We start from the raw sequence: 20,471 nt of genomic DNA, 5'->3' as shown, positions 1-20,471 counted from the left end.
GCAATTGATATATAGTTTGTACACACAAATGTAAAACACGAAAGGATTATTTTATAATTATTTGTTGTGAAAAAATTATCAAAAATATATTATTTAAATAAAAGCTAAGTTAAACTGAGATAAGGAAATAAAATAGCAAAGAATCCTAATATTAGATACATTTTTCATTTAAATAATTATTATTTGTAGAAATTAATGAAAAATTAACATAATTCAAAAGAAGAGCAAAAATAAAAAATATATTGAAGTGAAGTCATAACACAAAATAGAACAAAACACTGTTTCAAAATTGAAAAGTGTATTGAAGGCAAAAAATCCAAAGAAAAACTGACTGTTCTGGTGTGCGGTTTTGCGGATGGCACGCTATTGGTGAATCTTGGAAGCCTTTCTGTTTCAAAAATGTCGTTGAGTTACCACTGGACTGGTACGCAAATAAAAAGTCTTGGATGACGTCTAACATAATGAAAAAATGGCTATATAATTTAAATGAAGAAATGGTTAGTGAAAACAGAAATATTCTACATTCTTTAAACAATGCGTAGTGTCACCCTCATGGAAATTGTTCTAACATAAAATTTGTGTTCTTTTCTGCAACCACAACTAGTTTAACTCAACCAATGGATCAGGGATTATTAAAAACAAAAGAATTCATTATCGGAAACACATTCTGCAGTCGCTAGTCAGTCGTCAGTATAGATCATGTTCATCTGTTCAAGAACTGACGCATAAATAAAATTACTGGTTTGGATGCACTAAGGTGGGCTCTTTTCATCCTACAAATTACAAATGCGTTTAAAGAAGACGGGTTTCTGCACGGAAACCGATAAAGATTATGTTCCACGATACCTTCTTTGCGCAATACAACTATATTGCGTGAAGTAAATTTCTGTTCCAAGATAGTGGTTAAACATCGGTCCATGCTGAAGACTACGTTGGGTGTATTGATAACCGAAGAAGGATGAAATTATTTTGTCTGAATTAGCAAGATTAAAAAAGTTTCATGATGAAGTACAAGGAGAAGACAGAAAACAGTTTTGGAGAGCTGAGACGGTTGCACAGCTGTTCGCGATTCGTAAAACAGCTATAATTTGCGAAGAATATGTTACCGCTAAAATATATTGAAAACGAAAGTTCCAAGAGTAAGTAAATAGAGAAAAATAAAACTGTAACTGTACCTAACTAATTTAGAAAATGATTTTATATTAGAATTGGTGTTATTAGATCACATTGTGTAAAGGCTACGTTTAAGTCTTTCTATTAAACGTAACTTTTAAATGAAAATTAATTGTAAAAATAATAAAGCATTCTCTTTTTTAGTACAGAACAATTTTCGAAAATTGTGTGATCCGTATTTATTTATTACGTTGATCATCCCTTGTCTAAATTATCTTTTAAATTAGTATAATTCATTATAGCACAGGAATACGATACGATAAATCAGCTTGATTTTTAAATCCCCGATGAAACTTATTCGGTACACAGTCATTTTCATCTTTGGGGAGGGGGGTGTTCTGCGTTAACTTAAATGTTTTTTGTCTAACCCATACCGCTAAGACTTTGTGATGTGAGATTAGTATTTACGTATAAGACTAAGTTATTTAATTTATTACGGGACAGCGCGAACGCAGTCCCGACTCTCAAAAATTGTGCGCCCGAGATATCCACATTTGGGATATTCGCAGGGGTCAACCCATCCGAAGTGCAATGGATAGGCCTCACCCTGAAGGAACCGCCTTCGTGATCACGGTAACCTCCACGCCAGGTAAGTATGATTACAATTGAAACTTCGTTCAGGCCTTCAGAAACTAAGATGACTTGACTTTCGAGAAGTTACAAGGTAAGATTAAAAAAATTAGAATATACATAAATATTTTGTAAAATTTTATTTAAATTACAATTTAAAAATATATTAATAATTAGTATTTGACATTAAACGACTAAAATAAAGTTTTTCAAAATGAAATTTATGAAATATGTTATAACAATTAATTTACAGGTACAACTAAGATTAAGTTCTAGTATTCTCCGCTAGGAGACAACAGTACATAGTTTAACAAGAGTACATTGTATACAAAAATCAATACCAGTTTTTTTCGGAATAAAAAACTGTTTTAAATTAATAAATTCTAATTGGCTAATGATAATAATTGATGTTTAATATATTTATAAATGATAATTTTATAAACCTTATCACTTTATCTCGTTATTATTTTAAGGTAAATAAATGAAATTATCCATGTAAATTATATTACCCTGATGTGCTTGCCCTTCTTTTCTTCTTTTTCCTGTTTAGCCTCCGGTAACTACCGTTTAGATAATTCTTCAGAGGATGAATGAGGATGATATGTATGAGTGTAAATGAAGTGTTAGTCTTGTACATTCTCAGTTCGACCATTCCTGAGATGTGTGGTTAATTGAAACCCAACCACCAAAGAACACCGGTATCCACAATCTAGTATTCAAATCCATGTAAAAATAAGTTCTAGTAAATGCTTTACTAGAACTTGAACGCTGTAACTCTCGACTTCCAAATCAGCTGATTTGGGAAGACGCGTTAACCACTAGACCAACCCGGTGGGTTAGATGTGCTTGCCCTGAGTGCTGTTAACAAAACGCAATAACCAACCGTCAAAGCACACAAATCTATATTATCATTTAATATTTCATTGCCTTCTGTAAGGGTTTTTTTTTTTTTATTAAATTATGGGGTAATTTTTTTCAAATTATCATTTTTCACCTTAGCATTTGAATATTAGAAAATTACAAATCATAAAAATTGAGAAAGATTTAACAAAAGTAAAGTTTCTTAACCATTTAATTTTAAATTATCCTTAAACGTTTTAGTGTATTCAGAAAAAGTGTGTACATTTAAAATTGGCATAATATGTGACCCCCTCTATGAATAATGAGACCTTGCTGTTGGTGAGGGGGCTTAAGTGCTCAGGGATACAGAGTAGCTGGATCGAAGGTGCAACCATATCGGAGAGGTATCTGTTGAGAGCCAGACTAAGGAATGATTCCTGAAAGAGGGCAGCAGCTCTTTCAGTAGTTGTTAGGGGCGTGAGTCACAATAACTTAAACGGCCATATCAATATCGCTCAGTCCTCTGAGTACTGCGCAGCTGAAAGCAATGGAAAACTACAGCTGTTTTTTTTTTAAGAAAATGTGGCTATGCATTTTCACATGACAATAATGGAGGCGCCTTCCTTGGTAAAATATTCCGGAGGTAAAATAGTCCCCCGTTCGGATCTCCGGGTGGGGACTACTAAGGAAGGAGTCACCAGAAGATTGAAAAATAACATTCTGCGAGTCGGAGCGTGGAATGTTAGAAGCTTAAAAAAGGTTGGTAGGCTAGAAAATTTAAAAAGGGAAATGGATGGGGTGAATGTGGATATAGGAGGAATTAGTGAGGTTCGGTGGGAAGAGGAAGGCGACTTTTGGTCAGGTGATTTAAGAGTAATTAATTCAGCGTCAAATAATGGGCAGGCAGGAGTAGGTTTTGTGATGAACAAGAAGATAGGGAGGAGAGTGGAGTATTTCAAGACGCATAGCGATAGAATCATTGTAATAAGGATAAAATCAAACCCTAAACCGACAACGATTGTTAACGTCAATATGCCTACAAGCGCCCATGATGATGATGAGGTAGAGTGTGTATACGAAGAGATTGATGAAGCAATTAAACACGTAAAAGGAGATGAAAATTTAATAATAGTTGGAGATTGGAATGTAAGCATTGGAAAAGGCAAGGAAGGAAATATAGTGGGTGAATACGGGCTGGGCAATAGGATTGAAAGAGGGGACCGACTTATAGGGTTTGGCACGAAGTATAATTTAGTAATTGCCAACACCCAATTTAAAAATCATAATAGAAGAATATACACTTGGAAAAAGCCAGGCGATACTGCAAGGTATCAGATAGATTATATTATTGTTAAGCAAAGATTTAGAAATCAACTCGTTGACTGCAAAACTTACCCTGGAGCAGACATTGACAGCGACCATAATTTGGTGATAATGAAATGTAGATTGGGGTTTAAAAACCTGAAGAAAAGGTGTCAGATGAATCGGTGGAATTTAGAGAAGCTTGAGGAAGGGGAGGTAAAAAAGATTTTTGAGGAGGACATCGCAAGAGGTCTGAGTAAAAAAAGATAAGGTAGAAAATGTAGAAGAAGAATGGGAGAATGTTAAAAAGGAAATTCTTAAATCAACAGAAGCAAACTTAGGCTGAATAAAGAGAACTGGTAGAAAACCTTGGGTTTCAGACGATATATTGCAGCTAATAGATGAACATAGAAAATATAAGAATGCTAGTGATGAAGAAACTAAAAGGAACTATCAGCAATTAAGAAATGCTATAAACAGGAAGTGCAAACTGGCGAAAGAAGAGTGGATTAAAGAAAAATGTTTAGAAGTGGAAAGAGAAATGAACATTGGTAAAATAGATGGAGCATACAGGAAAGTTAAGGAAAATTTTGGGGTACATAAATTAAATTCTAATAATGTGTTAAACAAAGATGGTACACCAATATATAATACGAAAGGTAAAGTTAATAGATGGGTGGAATATATTGAAGAGTTATACGGAGGAAATGAATTAGAAAATGGTGTTATAGAGGAAGAAGAGGAAGTTGAGGAGGATGAAATGGGAGAAACAATACTGAGATCTGAATTTAAGAGAGCATTAAAAGATTTAAATGGCAGAAAGGCTCCTGGAATAGACGGAATACCTGTAGAATTACTGCGCAGTGCAGGTGAGGAAGCGATTGATAGATTGTACAAACTGGTGTGTAATATTTATGAAAAAGGGGAATTTCCATCAGACTTCAAAAAAAGTGTTATAGTAATGATACCAAAGAAAGCAGGGGCAGATAAATGAGAAAAATACAGAACAATTAGTTTAACTAGTCATGCATCAAAAATCTTAACTAGAATTCTATACGGAAGAATTGAGAGGAGAGTGGAAGAAGTGTTAGGAGAAGACCAATTTGGTTTCAGGAAAAGCATAGGGACAAGGGAAGCAATTTTAGGCCTCAGATTAATAGTAGAAGGAAGATTTAAGAAAAACAAACCAACAGACTTGGCGTTTATAGACCTAGAAAAGGCATTCGATAAGGTAGACTGGAATAAAATGTTCAGCATTGTAAAAAAATTAGGGTTCAAATACATAGATAGAAGAACAATTGCTAACATGTACAGGAACCAAACAGAATTTAGATTCAGAGTAACAGTACAAGGTGAAAAGATAAAGATGCTACGATTTTCTGATGATATAGTAACTCTAGCCGAGAGTAAAAAGGATTTAGAACAAACAATGAACGGCATAGATGATGTCCTACGCAAGAACTATCGCATGAAAATAAACAGGAACAAAACAAAAATAATGAAACGTATTAGAAATAACAAAGATGGACCACTGAATGTGAAAATAGGAAGAGAAAAGATTATGGAGGTAGAAGAATTTTGTTATTTGGGAAGTAGAATTACTAAAGATGGACGAAGCAGGAACGATATAAAATGCCGAATAGCACAAGCGAAACGAGCCTTCAGTAAGAAATATAATTTGTTTACATCAAAAATTAATTTAAATGTCAGGAAAAGACTTTTGAAAGTATATGTTTGGAGTGTCGCTTTATATGGAAGTGAAACTTGGACAATCGGAGTATCTGAGAAGAAAAGATTAGAAGCTTTTGAAATGTGGTGCTATAGGAGAATGTTAAAAATCAGATGAGTGGATAAAGTGACAAATGAAGAGGTATTGCGGCAAATAGATGAAGAAAGAAGCGTTTGGAAAAGTATAGTTAAAAGAAGACAGACCTATAGGCCACATAAAAAATGTACTTTTTGTATCATTGTAAGTAATCTTAAAGTAAATCACAATGAAATGCACTTATTTAATGGATGTAAGTCCATTAAATAAGTCAGGTTGGTGTAGTTAGCATAGAGTAGGACATTTATACAAATCCACCGGGTTGGTCTAGTGGTTAAAGCGTCTTCCCAAATCAGCTGATTTGGAAGTCGAGAGTTACAGCGTTCAAGTCCTAGTAAAGGAAGTTATTTTTACATGGATTTGAATACTAGATCGTGGATACCGGTGTTCTTTGGTGGTTGGGTTTCAATTAACCACACATCTCAGGAATGGTCGAACTGAGAATGTACAAGACTACACTTATTTACACTCATACATATCATCCTCATTCATTCTCTGAAGTATTATCTACACGGTAGTTACCGGAGGCTAAACAGGAAAAAGGAAAAAATGTCCAGTATGTGGCGTGGGTAAGTCAATTTATTTAATACATTACAAATATGCGTAATATAACTACCCTTAATATTTTTTTGATACTGTTACTGTATTATTAAATGATATATTTGCATTTTAGAAAAAATAATAATAAAATTTATGTTTATAAATAACACTCTTTTTTCATGTTTATAACTTGCAAAGATCAAGTTATTAAAAATTTTTATTAAGACAGTAAATTCGATTATTACTCAAATTTGACGTAAATTCTGTGGTTTCGGGGTGGAATATTTGGGAGTGAAAAATCTGAGTTTCACACTTAGTAGCAAAGAGCGTATCTATGCCACTGTCTTAATTGTATGAGGTTATCTATTGCAAGAAGACTTTTTAAAAAATTGTTTTTAATTATTATTAATAGTTTGATATTAACTATACTAAATGATTATGGCTATGTCTAATAAAATATCTTTATTCTATTCAAAACCGACCCGGATCTCCACCGATTCGAGCCTCTGTAGTCTCCTGATACCAAATTAAAAAAAACCCCAAAAATTACCCCTCAAAAAAAATTCTTCGCCTGGCCAAATTCTTCAGTTTCTAGGCGTTTCACACCATTTATGATCTATTCGACACCGTTCCCAAAATTCCCCATCCAAAAAGAAAACGTGAAACGCCTAGAAACGAAGGATTTGTCTTGGCAAACATTTTTTGGGGTGGGGTAATTTTTTGGGGTTTTGGGTTTTTTTGGATTTGGCGTCAGGAGATAGCGGAGGCTCGGATCGGTGGAGACCCGGGGTGGTTTTAGTCTCGGACGAACAGGAAGTTAGAAAAAAAAGAAAAGTGATTCCCCTTATAATTGTCTCCGTGAGGAGTTTGAATATTTTTCGTGTTCGAGACATCGATACACCAACTCTTCCCCTCGTAGCCAATCGGCCTTTGAAGAGCATCATCTTGGTCTTCTCCCAGCTAAACGTCAGGTTTCGTTGATGAACCTTCAGGTCGAGTATCGTGCATGCTTGTGGGGCTTTTGAATTCAACCTCCGTCCACGAGCTTCGCTCGATCAGGAAGAGGCCATCGTCAGCATAAACCACGATGTGACACACCGTGAAGTGAATGAAATTCACTTCAACCGCAGAAGTGAATGAAATTCCACCAATCACAATAAGGGACCCAACACATTGCCCTGTTTGATAAAATGATTGCTAAAATGCAGCCTTTCATCAAACAGTACACCAAGGTACTTCTGAACTTTTACTCGGCTGTTTACACAGGCATTACAGTTAAAGCGGAGGGTTAGAGCTCTATGATAATTTGTCTGCGCCGTTTGGAAACATAAACTTCGTCTTAAGCACAGATTTCCCACCTACGTGTACTATTATGCAGCAGCAGCACCTACGGTCCATCATCGAACTCAAGACATCCGGGTCAAGAACAAAGCTGCGAAAATTCATAGGCACCTGAAACTGGCTGCGAAAATATATCCCGTATATACGTTGCTACCTTAATTTACTTACATTAACTTACATTTTCTGAACAAAAAAAAAAACAGCTGTAGTTTTCCATTGCTTTCAGCTGCGCAGTACTCAGAAGATGGAGTAATCTTGATATGGCCGTTTAAGTGCTCCTGACCTAACTCGTTAATTACTACTGAAAGTGCTGCTGCCCTCTTTCAGGAATCATTATTCTGGCTTTCAACTTATATTTCTTTGATATGGTTGACCCTTCGGTCCAGCTACTCTGTATCACTGAACATTTAAGCCCCGTCACCATCGCCAAGGTCTCATCATTCATAGATGGGTTTAAGTATACGGTATAATTACAGAGCCGTAAAAGTAATATTTTTATATGAACAAAAAACAACCGTTAATAATTCAGGAAGAGTTGATATTTATCAGTAAAAATTTAAATAATTTTTTTATATTACTACGGGTGATGTAAAACATTTAATGTAAATCAAGAAAACAATTAGCCAGAGCATTTTCTGATTACCAGCTGTCCGTAGTAGCAGCTATATAGTCTCAGTGGGTTTTTAGATAATTCTTTTTTTTAAATAAATTAAAAGATCTGCTGTTATTTTTATTTAATTGATTTTAACTTTAATGATTTTAAGTAACTTTTTATTTTTGGTTTTAACCCTGACTGTGATTTTAACTGAGCTTTTTACTTAAATTTTGATTCGTTTTAATTTTAATTGGATTTCAATTTTATTTTTTTTCTACAATTTCAATTTTAATTTTGTTTTAACTTTGGTGTTGATTTTAAATCTCCTTTTTTATTTTAATGTTTTTTCTGATTTTATTGTAAACTTTACTCTCATTTTTTTTATTAAATAATATTTAAATTAAAAAAATGTATGTATTTTATGATGTAATTTGAAATTTAACGTATATTAAGGGAAATAGGAAGACATCCAATAAATTAGTATTATTATTTTGTAAAAATTCATTAAAAAATCTGTAATATATGACAATCATTTACTTAATAAATAATTACCTTATTTAAAAGAGCATATTTATTTTTAAAGGATTAAAATCTGGGAACATACCAAATTTTTTCAATAAAAAGACTGCATAAATGAAAACCGTTCAGAAATTTCAGATATCTTATAGAGTTTGTTATTCTGCGTAGCAAAACTCCCAGTTACTTTTAATTTAAAAAAAGTACAATTTCTGATTAAAATAACTGTTTGGAAAATGACCTATATATGGAATACCGATCATCATAAAATATCAAAATTCCACAAGAGCAGTAAGATTAAAAATTATATATTTGTTAATTAACAGGAGATATTTTTAGAATTTCTTTATGTCATTCATACCAACGCAAATTCGAGCGAGAAAAAAATTGTAAAAAATGTATACTTTTCTTTATATTTTTGTATTTCTATTTTATTTTTATTATTTCCTTTTTTATATGAAAAAAGTATCGTAATAACCGAAAAATTATTAGACAGTAAAATTAAGTCACACAGTTATAATTGAAGCTTTTTTATTTTTGTATTATTTTGTCGTTATGTCAAGAAATGTGATATCCTTTAAGCTTAAACACATAGATGTGCAGTAGTTTTACCTAAGGTTGATAGTTCTGGCACTGCTAAAAATACAATGGAGGGGGAAAGTGATTCCACGACATTTTGTCGTAGGTAGCAAGAAGCCAGTCACCGATCCACCATCTTGCGCTGCTTTCTAAACTCTGACTAACTTTGGCTAAACCTATTGTTACCAGCACGTAAACAAACATAAAGAATCTGATGTGGACAACACGTAAATTCCTTGTACGCCTATTAAATTACATATACCCATTTTTTAAAATGAAAAGTACATAAAATTTTATTTCATTAATAACTTCTGATTTTTTTTTTTTCATATAATTTTTTTTATTGTTATTATTTACCGTTAAAATATTTTCAAAATCAGAAATTAACAATTATTAATAAATCAATATATCTAAAAAAAAAAAAAAAGTTTAAAAAAAGGGAATGAAATCGGATTCGAACTGATGTGCCTTCCCCTTGTAAGATCCAAATATTTCATTAATTAATACTTCATTTAGCAATACCTCTGGAACCAATGACAATAGGTACCAATTATGATACACCGTTGAAAAGCTCTCAATGAGGGCTTATTACTGCAGTTAAGAAAAAGTCCAAAATCCAAAAACATTTCGATTTTAGGCTTTTTCTTTTTTCTTGGCTTTTTTTGACACTTTTGGTTCAGTCAGTTGCAATCAAAACGGGAGGTGTACAATTAGATGTTACAACAGTCCTAAATCAAAAATTTCAACATTCAAGGGCTAATCGTTTTTGAGTTATGCGAGATACATACGTAAGTACAGACGTCAAGCTGAATGTAGTCAAAATGGATTCAGGGATGGTCAAAATGGATACTTCCGTTGAAATCTGAAAACCGAAATTATTCACGATCTTCCTTTACTTCGTACAAGGAAGTAAAAATGATGTAAGCATTCAAAGTTATGCTTTTCATTTTCTTTTAAATATGATTCTAATTTAAAAAATTAATAAATTTTTGAGTTTCAATTACTATGAAAAAATTCATATTTGATTGTTCCTGGGGGCGAAAATTTTGCAGTTACGGCATAAATCCTCTCTTACATAAATGTTGAAATAATTAAAATTTATGAACATAGATATTTCATACTACATGAATATATATGAGTATATATATATATATATATATATATATATAAATATACACACTGGGAGTTAAGAAAATATGGCAATCCTTAAATAATCTTTCTTTTTAAATGTAAAATAAGGTATTATATAATTAACTTAGCATATCCTGATATCTTGAAACAATCTATTTTTCAATATGAGACCATTGCTTGGGGTGTACTTAGCCACGTTTGAAATTAAAAAGAACATTATTAAATACCCGCTAATTTGATTACGGTTTTCATAGCCTGACGTTCTTTACGTAAAAAGTTTATTTTTTTTTAATGCCATTTAAAGTAGTGTGTCACAGCCCTACCGTTTCCATTTAAAATATTTGAGTTGGCTCCCTCTAGGCCCTTGGAGGTGTGATGACCTCATATCGAAAAACACAAACGCACACATTTTTACCGAATTTTTTGAGTTTGAAAATCGCATATCTAATAAAAGGGAGTAGAGTTCATGTAGTTCTGAGTCATTTTTTGTTATAAAAATATGAAAGCCCGTTTGGCGTTATTAAAATTAGTTCTTAGTAAAATATTCTTGTACTAAGAAAGTACAAGAATATTTCAAATGTTGTTTAATTTATATCGTAAAGACGTGTAGGACATAATAATACATTAGCATAAATAGCGGTTTATTTTTCCTTAAGTGAAAGGCCGTCAGCCACAATCGATCTTTTCGTATAAGGAAAATCAGGGAACATATCGTGACAAGGTTAATAATACTTTATTTATTTCCTTACGCTTTTTTTTATTATTTTTATCTACATAAATACGAGTACAATAGATTTTTTTCATCTTCCTTACCACAATATAAAATGTTATCTTTAAGTCAGGATGTTTTATACTTTCTTTGTTTATAGATAAAATTACAGAAAAATAATTTATAATCGGAAATAGGAAATTAAAATCATTTTAAATTGATAAATTATTATTTCTTTTAAGTTTAAAATACGTTGTATTTTTGCTTATCTACCTAGCTTTTCTCTGTCAATAAAATAAAATTAGGCTGTTCAACAATAAATTATTCCTACTACATAAAAAGAATAAATAAAATGTTTAAATATTCTTTTCCCTTACTGCTTATTATTTTATTTCCTTCTATTTCTAACATTAAATACGTAACCAAATGCAATTATAAAAAATGTTTAAAATGTTTTTGTTTAAAAAATGTTTTGTTTTATTTAACGTTACACCGCTCGGTTTTCTTATAATATTGTTTTTATTTACTTAATCAATCTTGTGATTTTTAATGTTTTAAAGACGCTGAAATGAATAAGCAATAATGTCCTGCTCTGTATATGTTGTTTATTTATTTATTTTAGACCATTTACTATTAATATTGCGAAATCTCCAGGCAGTAATATTTTTTATATATACAGAGTGATTCAGGGGGATAAGGCAATACTTTGACAACTCATTCTAGAGGCTAAAAATAAGAAAAAAGTTTATATAAACATAGGTCCGAAAACGCTTCGTTAGCGAGTTAAACAGAGTGAACGATTTCGCCCGAGTTTCAGTTCTTCCGGGTAAATTAAGGCTTTCTGAAATTCTGGGAAGGTCAATTAAGGGGCAAATTCAATTGTTTCTTATGGTTTTTGAGCTAGGAAATCGAATAAAATAGGTCCCAGAACTGTATCTCTCTTAGTTTCTAAGATATTCCATGTAAAACGACAAAAATAGGGTCAAAAAACACATTTATTTACGTTTGACGTACAATAACGTTGTCAAATTGGCAATAAGTCATACATTTTTTAAACATAAATTGTAGAGAATTTAATTATAAGAAGATTGATGTAAATAATGTCAACAAAAAAGAAATAAAATTTTAAACATGTCGTCTTTTATTAACAACAAAACCGACGAAAACTTAGAAGAAAATATTACAAAAAAAGAAAACAGATGTCTCTAGTAGGTACAATAATTTTAGACCTACGGAAAACAAGTTGGCAACACTGATTTATTATTGTTGATCAGCTGCAATTGCCAACTTATAAATTATACAAGTTTTAAATATGTGTTGGAAGGAAGTCTTTCAAATCTAATATTATAATTTTTAGCATTTGTATGTAAATTGTTCTGTTTAACGTCGTATCACTTTTCCGATCCAGATTGTGTGTATGTTTCTAAGTAAAGTTGAACTTCTCAAATTTTTGTTTGATTTTTATATACGTTAGTTACGTCAATTTTCTTATAATTAGATTTTCAACAAAGTTAACTAGAAATTTTTATTTGTTGAATGGTAAAGTAACAAAGTTATTTTATTAAAAAAATAAAGAACTGTATTTTCAGGAAAAACCTTTTCGTGTTTTATTCAGTTTCTTTTTTAAAAACCAAAGTGAAATAGAGGTCTGGAATCATGTTTATTCAATTTCTTAGATCAAAACCCATAAGAAAGCACGAAATTTAGTGCTTCCCTCGATTTATTTTCCAAGAATTTTAGTATGGTTTAATTTCACAGAAGGAGCAAAAAGCAGGGCTAAATGCTTCGCGAACCAAAACTGGCTAACGAATCGTTTTCTGATGTGTGATTATGTGAGCTTTTTTTCATATTCTTTTTTTTTCTCCCGAGAGATTGCCCTGCAATTTTAAATCACTTTGTTTATATATCTATATGTTTCAAAACTCTCATTTTAATAAACGTATCATGTGCAGTCCGGATACGGATAAAGAAAAAGCTATTAAAATTATTTTTTGACTTGAATATCATTAATAAAATATCACAAATGATAAAATGTACGGTAACCTATAAATATCTTTCAAAAATTAAACATAGGAAAATGAAATTTAGCCACTGCTATTACATCAAAAGGATCTATTTTTCGGAATAGGATGTGAAATAAGTTATTGTTAATGTTGTAAATAATAAAATGGTAAATACATATGAAGTAAGGTAAAATGAAGTCAGGTAAATGTAGTCGTTGACACCGGTGTTCTTTGGTGGTTGGGTTTCAATTAACCACACATCTCAGGAATGGTCGAACTGAGAATGTATAAGACTACACTTCATTTACACTCATACATATCATCCTCATTCATCCTCTGAAGAATTATCTAAACGGTAGTTACCGGAGGCTAAACAGGAAAAAGAAAGCTAAAGGTAAATGTAGTCAACCCACCGGTTTGGTCTAGTGGTGAACCCGTCATCGCAAATCAGCTGATTTTGAAGTCGAGAGTTCTAAGGTTCAAATCCCAGTAAAGGCAGTTGCTTTTATACGGATTTGAATACTAGATCGTGGATACCGGAGTTCTTTGGTGGTTGGGTTTCAATTAACCACACATCTCAGGAATGGTCGAACTGAGAATGTATAAGACTACACTTCATTTACACTCATACATATCATCCTCATTCATCCTCTGAAGAATTATCTAAACGGTAGTTACCGGAGGCTAAACAGGAAAAAGAAAGCTAAAGGTAAATGTAGTCAACCCACCGGTTTGGTCTAGTGGTGAACCCGTCATCGCAAATCAGCTGATTTTGAAGTCGAGAGTTCTAAGGTTCAAATCCCAGTAAAGGCAGTTGCTTTTATACGGATTTGAATACTAGATCGTGGATACCGGAGTTCTTTGGTGGTCGGGTTTCAATTAACCACATATCTCAGGAATGGTCGACCTGAGATTGAACAAGACTACACCTCATTCACATTCACACACATCATCCTCTGAAGTAATAAATTACGGTTTGTTTCTGGCGCTAAACAGAAAAGAAAGTATAAATGAGAAGAAAATTTTAGTGAAGAAAAATGTTTAAAACTCTTTTTTTATCTTTTCACTGTTCGGCACAGCCAATTGAATTAAATTATTTTACAATTATTTATTTTAGATGAGAGCAATGAATTTTATAATTTTTATATAAAAAAAAAAGTTAAAGTTTATGAAAATCATCAGTTTTCAAAAGCACAGTATTGTTTGATTTTTTTTTTAAAAGATTATTTTATATAAATAATTGTTGATTGTATTAATAGTTTGTGAAAATATCGTGCAGGTTCTGAAAATATGTACATGGAAATTTAATGTTTGATACAACATTAAATATACTATATCAAAATTTTATAAAAATTGTTTTAAAGAAATTTAGTTTTAGAACGTAATCTACTTTGTTCTTATTTCTGGCTTTTAATGTGGTTATCTTTTTTTCAGATTATACAAAACAGTATGATGGTGAATGCAAGAACGGTGGAGGAGTGAGACTTTCTTAATAATTTATAAAATATCCGCATCATATTTTCATCATCACATGTTACTGATTTATTGCTTTTTCATTGCATCCATTCAACAGAACATTCCTCATCTAAGATAAACTTTTTTTTTATAAGCACTTGAACTTTGTTTAAAAAAATTTAAATAAAAATATATTATAAAACTTTTAAATGTTTGATATTTTATTTTTGAAATTATCACAAAGGAATCATTTTTTTAATTTGTATCTTCTTACGTTTTAATGATACATTAAATATTTTTGCAAGGAATTACTTCTAATTATTTTTTGTCATTCTATTAAAAGAAACTACGTAAAGAAAAAATTTAACTAATTACTTTTTTATTATTATTATTATGCTTTTACGGCCAACATGGGACCACTTAAGTCAATTTTAGTTGGATCTTTTCTGAGAAAAGCGTGTTATTTTACTCTTCCGAGCTGCCCAGTATTTCTTTTTCCGTTCAGATCTTGCTTTCTTTTCTTCATCCGTAAACACCCTCTTCGTAGTATTTTGTCGTTTGTCTGTCTTTTGTTTAAATCTAATGCTTTTGTCTTTTAGCTTTGTAATTTTTCCAGTTTTATTCTGTAGGTCGGTCAGGGAAATTCCCAATTCTTTCATATCTTCTCTAATTTCTTTGATCCATCCTACTTCTAGCTTTTGGAACCAGAGCGTTTCAATGATATTTCTTGACAGTCTTGTTTCCGGTGTCCTTATGAGATGACCAAAGAAAGAGATTTTTTTCCGGATAGTATCAGTAACAGGCTCTATTTCTCGATACACCACCTCATTTGGCACAATCCACCATTGGCCTTCTTTTTGGTGTTTTTTATTGATACACCTTCTGACAATTCTCCTCTTTATTTTCAGAATTTTTTCAATTCGGTTTTTCTGAGTGATTTTGAAAAGGGTCTCGCTTCCGTAGGTGACTTCTGGCTGTACTACAGTTTTATAATGTTTAAGTTTTGTTTTAGCAGAAAGGCATTTTTTGTTATATGTTGACCAAGTTAATTTTTGGGATTTAATCATTTTATTTGTCCTGTTTTGCCATGTCACTTTTTCATTTAAATTATAAGTTATTATTTCCCCAAGATATTTAAATTGTTTTACTATTTTAATTTTCTGATTGTTTACCGTAATGTGCTCTATTACCAGAGGATCTATGGCCATTAGTTCAGTTTTTTCGAAAGAGATATGAAGCCCTATCTTTTGTGCTAGGATTTGAAGGCTCATGATTTGTGTTTTGGCTTCTTGAATATTATTTGCTAAAAAGAGCGAGATTACTTTTTATATATATATTTTTTCATTGATATTTTTATTTTTATTTTAACCATATAATTTTTGTTAAGAATTTTAAAGGCGAAAATTATAAACGGAAGTAACTAATATCACGAAACAGCAGGCCTTATAACGATATCGCACAAATCGCAGTTTATCTGTGCTTTTATATGTCTAGAAAAAAATGTTGGTTTCGCAAATATGTTATAAAATAATATAAGTTATGTAAACAGCTTTTCGTCTTTTGTTTGATTTAATAAAAACGTTATATAACGTTGTGCATTCTAAAATTTTGCGTATGAAAATAATATTTTCATGAAATTATTATAATAATATAATTATACATCGTATTAAACAGATATTAGGTATTAATAAAAGTAATGAAGAAAAATTACTTAAAAACCTTCTTGCGTAGTCTCCTAAGTTTATAACGTTATGAAGTTACATTATAGTCGTTCAAAAACCGCCCTTCGATTGTCTCGTTAGCGGTATCTATTGTGGTCGTTCGGAAGGTTTTCGGCCTGACATAGTAGAGATGATGCAAGTATGAAGAATTGACTATGATATTTGTTAAGTATGATTCTTTTTATGACCTGTCGCGGTGTTTCAATCGTGCGCGTTTAGTTGCTTGTTTCTGACAATCGATTAAAGCAAACAAGCATTGAAATTAAAAAAAAAAAATATATATATATATATATATATATATATATATAGATCAAAATAAAGGTCGAGCTATTATAGTGTTATTCGTTTTAAAAATACTAATCCCGATGGATTTACAAAAAGAATAGATTCCACTTTAAAGGAAACTTTTCCCTTTGTTTTCGACGGTAAGAAAGTGGATTGATGAATTAAACATGGTGGTACGTCACAAATAGACGTCCAGAAACCGCAATGACCCACGAAATCGTCACAAAAATGTATTATGAAGTATTAACGCCGATTGATGGTTCACGAATATTCTGACATCGCAGAAATCTTGATAGACCGTTATCCACAGTATTTTACACGATGTTTTCGGTATGATAAAGCTTTCCGCTTGTGGATGCTACATTTGTTATCATTCGACCAAAAAACGCAATCGATATAATACTTCCCGAGGATGTTTAGAAAAAGATTCGGTTGAGCTTCTTTGAGGTTTTATAACAGTAGATGAATTATAGATATACCATTATACGCTAGAAACGAAACAGCAATCCAAACAATAGCGGGAACCGGTAAAATTGTGTTAAAGAAGAGAAACGGTTCCATCTGCAGGAAAAGCTATGGTTTCGGTTTTTTTACGATTTTTGTGGTGTTGTACTTATAGACGGCTACCTGGAAAAAGACGGGACCATCATCGGGGAATTTTATGCTTCATCAATGGACCAACCAAAGGGTGCTTATTTAGCATAAAGTCCACGTCTGGACAAAAGAAATCACTCTTTCACCACGATATTGTGTCTGTATGCACGTTCAGTTTATTGCTGCAAAAATTCATTACTTATCCTTCATAGTGCTTTAACTTGAGCCGTATTCGCCTGATTTGGCTCCCACCGATTATTCCTCTTCCCAAATCTGGACAAATGGCTCGCTAGAAGAAGATTTACTTTAAATGATAAAGTAAAAACACAAATCCGGTTATCTAACGAGAAAATGTTATTATACTGCAAATAGTATGAATCCTGATGCTTTAGTTTATACAGACGGCTCTAAAAACTCTAGTTCTGTTGGTTGTGCTTAGGTGGTTGGCAATAGAACATATATACCTTCCCAGCTCCATCAGTGTTTTCCTTGCGAAGCTGTATGCTATTAATAAAGTCTACAAATAATCTACAAATTTCTGCTGACATACATTTTTATGTAATTTATGCATATTTACATAACCAAATGGAACAATTCCTCCTAAAAATATTCAAAAGTTTATTTAACTTAATTCTGGCTTTTCTACTGCACCCATCAAACCGTGGTTATTTTCTTATCTTTGCCCTATTTTTTCTATTCAGCCCTTTTTCAGATGTTTAACAACAGTTTAAAATAATTAAAAGCTTGTTCTACATCCCCTGATCTCCTTGAACCCATTTTTTTTTTTTAAGAATCTAGTATTGTTAATCACTTTAACTCAAAATGTAATGCGACTTTAATCTCTCTATTGCTTTCTATAATTATTTCTAATGTGATTGGCATTTTGATCAGAAGAGAAATTTGTTGGAGAAAATTAATAAAAAAAATTTGTAACAACTATTTTAATGTCTTCATTTTTATCATAACTCTTAGAGACTGTTCCTATATCTGTTTTGTGAATCATGTAATCTATTTTTTAGCATCTTGTATTGAACTTTCAAATGATTTACCTCCTCTTTCAAAGTCAATCCTCTTATTTGATTTGTTATTAAATATCTTAAAATATTTCTTGGTAGCCAAGACACTTAACTTTTTTCATCACGTAATTTTGATAAAGCTTCCATCATTTCTTCCTTAATAGTTTAATTTCTCTTGCCATTTCTTGTCAGGAGCTGTTTTAGCCAAGTACTTTATGTGAGACTGGTGTGTTTTTAGGTCTTGGACTATTACTTGAATTGGTTGGTGTTTTGTTCCCAAAAACCTTACCTATATCTTTGGTAAGAGGGTAATATTTTTTTTAGATAAAGTACAGCTACAATAACAAGTACAGTATACTAATAGCGATTACTAGAAAGAAAGCAAGAAATAAGTATGAAAATTTGTTTAAATTAAAAACAGAAAATGTTAACAAATATCAAATGATGAAGAAATATATGACTCGTTTGTATATATATATATACAAATAAGAATGTACACATTTTTATGACATAAAAATACGACTTGAATACAATTTTTCATCAATAATAAAGGGTCAGACATATTTTCTTTCTTTAAAATTAATACAAAAATATTTGGCAATAAGTAAATGATCATATAACTTGAGAAGGCATAGAGGTATTATAATTAAAAACTAGAAATAACTGAATATTGCAGACTAAAACAGCCGTATATAAGGAGTGTAGAAAATTATTTCATTAAAAGATATGAATAAAAATGTACTTTTGATAAATTTACCATGTGTATAATCTTAAGAAAAAAAATTGGATTGATAACTGTGAAACTTTTCAAATTAGCAAATGAAAAATAACTTGTAGAGATACTGTACTGTATCTCTGGTAGAGATACTTAGTACAACAAATCTGAAAAGAAGAGAAGAAGCCAGACGAATGGCAAACTGCATTGATACATTCACGACAAAATAAAGGAGACAGAACAAATGAAATAATCATATATCTGTTTCCCTTCTATCAGTAGCATAAAATATTCTCTAAAGCCCTCCAGCAAGATTAGAAATTAATATAAACAACTTGGAGAAAACAAATTGGTTTTAGAAAAGGCAAATACTGCCTAGAACAGACCTTATGTATAAGATCCATACTTAAAAAAACAAAAGTTAAAGATCAAGGAATAAGAAATAATATTTATAGACCTCAAAAATCCAATGATTCTGTCTATCAAATATCATTAATCTAAATTTTAATAGAGATGAGAGTTGATGACAAAAAGCCCAGAAATTTAGTAAAAGAAATATAAAATCAAAGCAGTTAAAAATTTAGATAGCTATTGAAAAATATTTATAAAACAATGCTATGGAAGAACAAAACTTATAAAGAAAAGATCCTTTAATCCTTAAGATAATCGTTAAAAGATCCTTTAATCCTTAAAAGATCCTTTAATCCTTAAAAGATCCTTATAAAAAATCCTTTAAGAAAAATGGAAAATTTTAAGTCCAAATTGCAAAGATAAAAAAATATACTAAGGTCAAATGAACAGCTGTACTAGAAATTTGAAAAAAATTACAAACTCAGTATGATAAAGGAGATGATGGTTATTTGGACATTCTAATAGAATGAGTGAAAATAGAATAACCAAGAATTGGCCTATAATTTTTTAAATTAGGTATATAATTGTTTTAAGGATAGAGATAACAATGGAAGTATTAAAGCACCTGGAAATACTCAGTTGTTAAAATATTGATTAATAAAATTTATAAGAGAAGCAGTAAGAGCATCTAAAATCTTTATAAGAAAAAAGGCAGGAATTTCATTATTACTGAATGAACTATTTGGTTATCAACCGGAAGAAAAACCATTGATCATCAAAAACCATTTAAGGTGAATGCTTGGCTGGCAGTGTACATGTATTAAATAACAGAAGTTGAGTCTGTATTCTTGGTGACGTTATCTGAAATGTTTTTTTCCATTTCATTTTTATTTTTAAATTTATGGTTTGAATTAAATATAAAATCAATAGTTTTTTTTATTTTATTTTATATTAGATTAATAGTTTTAATACAGCATAATAATAATTAAATAACTTTATCATAAATTCATTTTAATTCTTCAAATAATTTTGGAAGTTATCAGACCAATTATATTTGTCTGATAATTTGACCTTTCACAGATTCCTAAGTGTTAAGCTAGATTTCATAATTTTTTAATAGTCCACATATTTTTTATTATATGTTTAAACTATTTCTTTTTTACTAAAGGTAACCTAGAAAGAAGGCCTGAAAAAAAGCATTAAGGAAATC

At 31.1% G+C, this 20,471-nt stretch overlaps 1 non-coding gene across 1 annotated transcript; it reads right to left on the bottom strand.

The window, feature by feature from the left end:
* Nucleotides 1-1,608: 1,608 nt before the first annotated feature.
* Nucleotides 1,609-1,770, bottom strand: LOC142325858 (U1 spliceosomal RNA). Its single transcript, XR_012756610.1, has one exon. It is a non-coding gene; the product is annotated as a U1 spliceosomal RNA (small nuclear RNA).
* Nucleotides 1,771-20,471: the final 18,701 nt, after the last annotated feature.

The sequence above is a fragment of the Lycorma delicatula genome, chromosome 5 (assembly GCF_047948215.1).
Source record: "Lycorma delicatula isolate Av1 chromosome 5, ASM4794821v1, whole genome shotgun sequence".
Taxonomy (NCBI): domain Eukaryota; kingdom Metazoa; phylum Arthropoda; class Insecta; order Hemiptera; family Fulgoridae; genus Lycorma; species Lycorma delicatula.
This window is presented reverse-complemented; position numbering and strand designations above follow the sequence as displayed.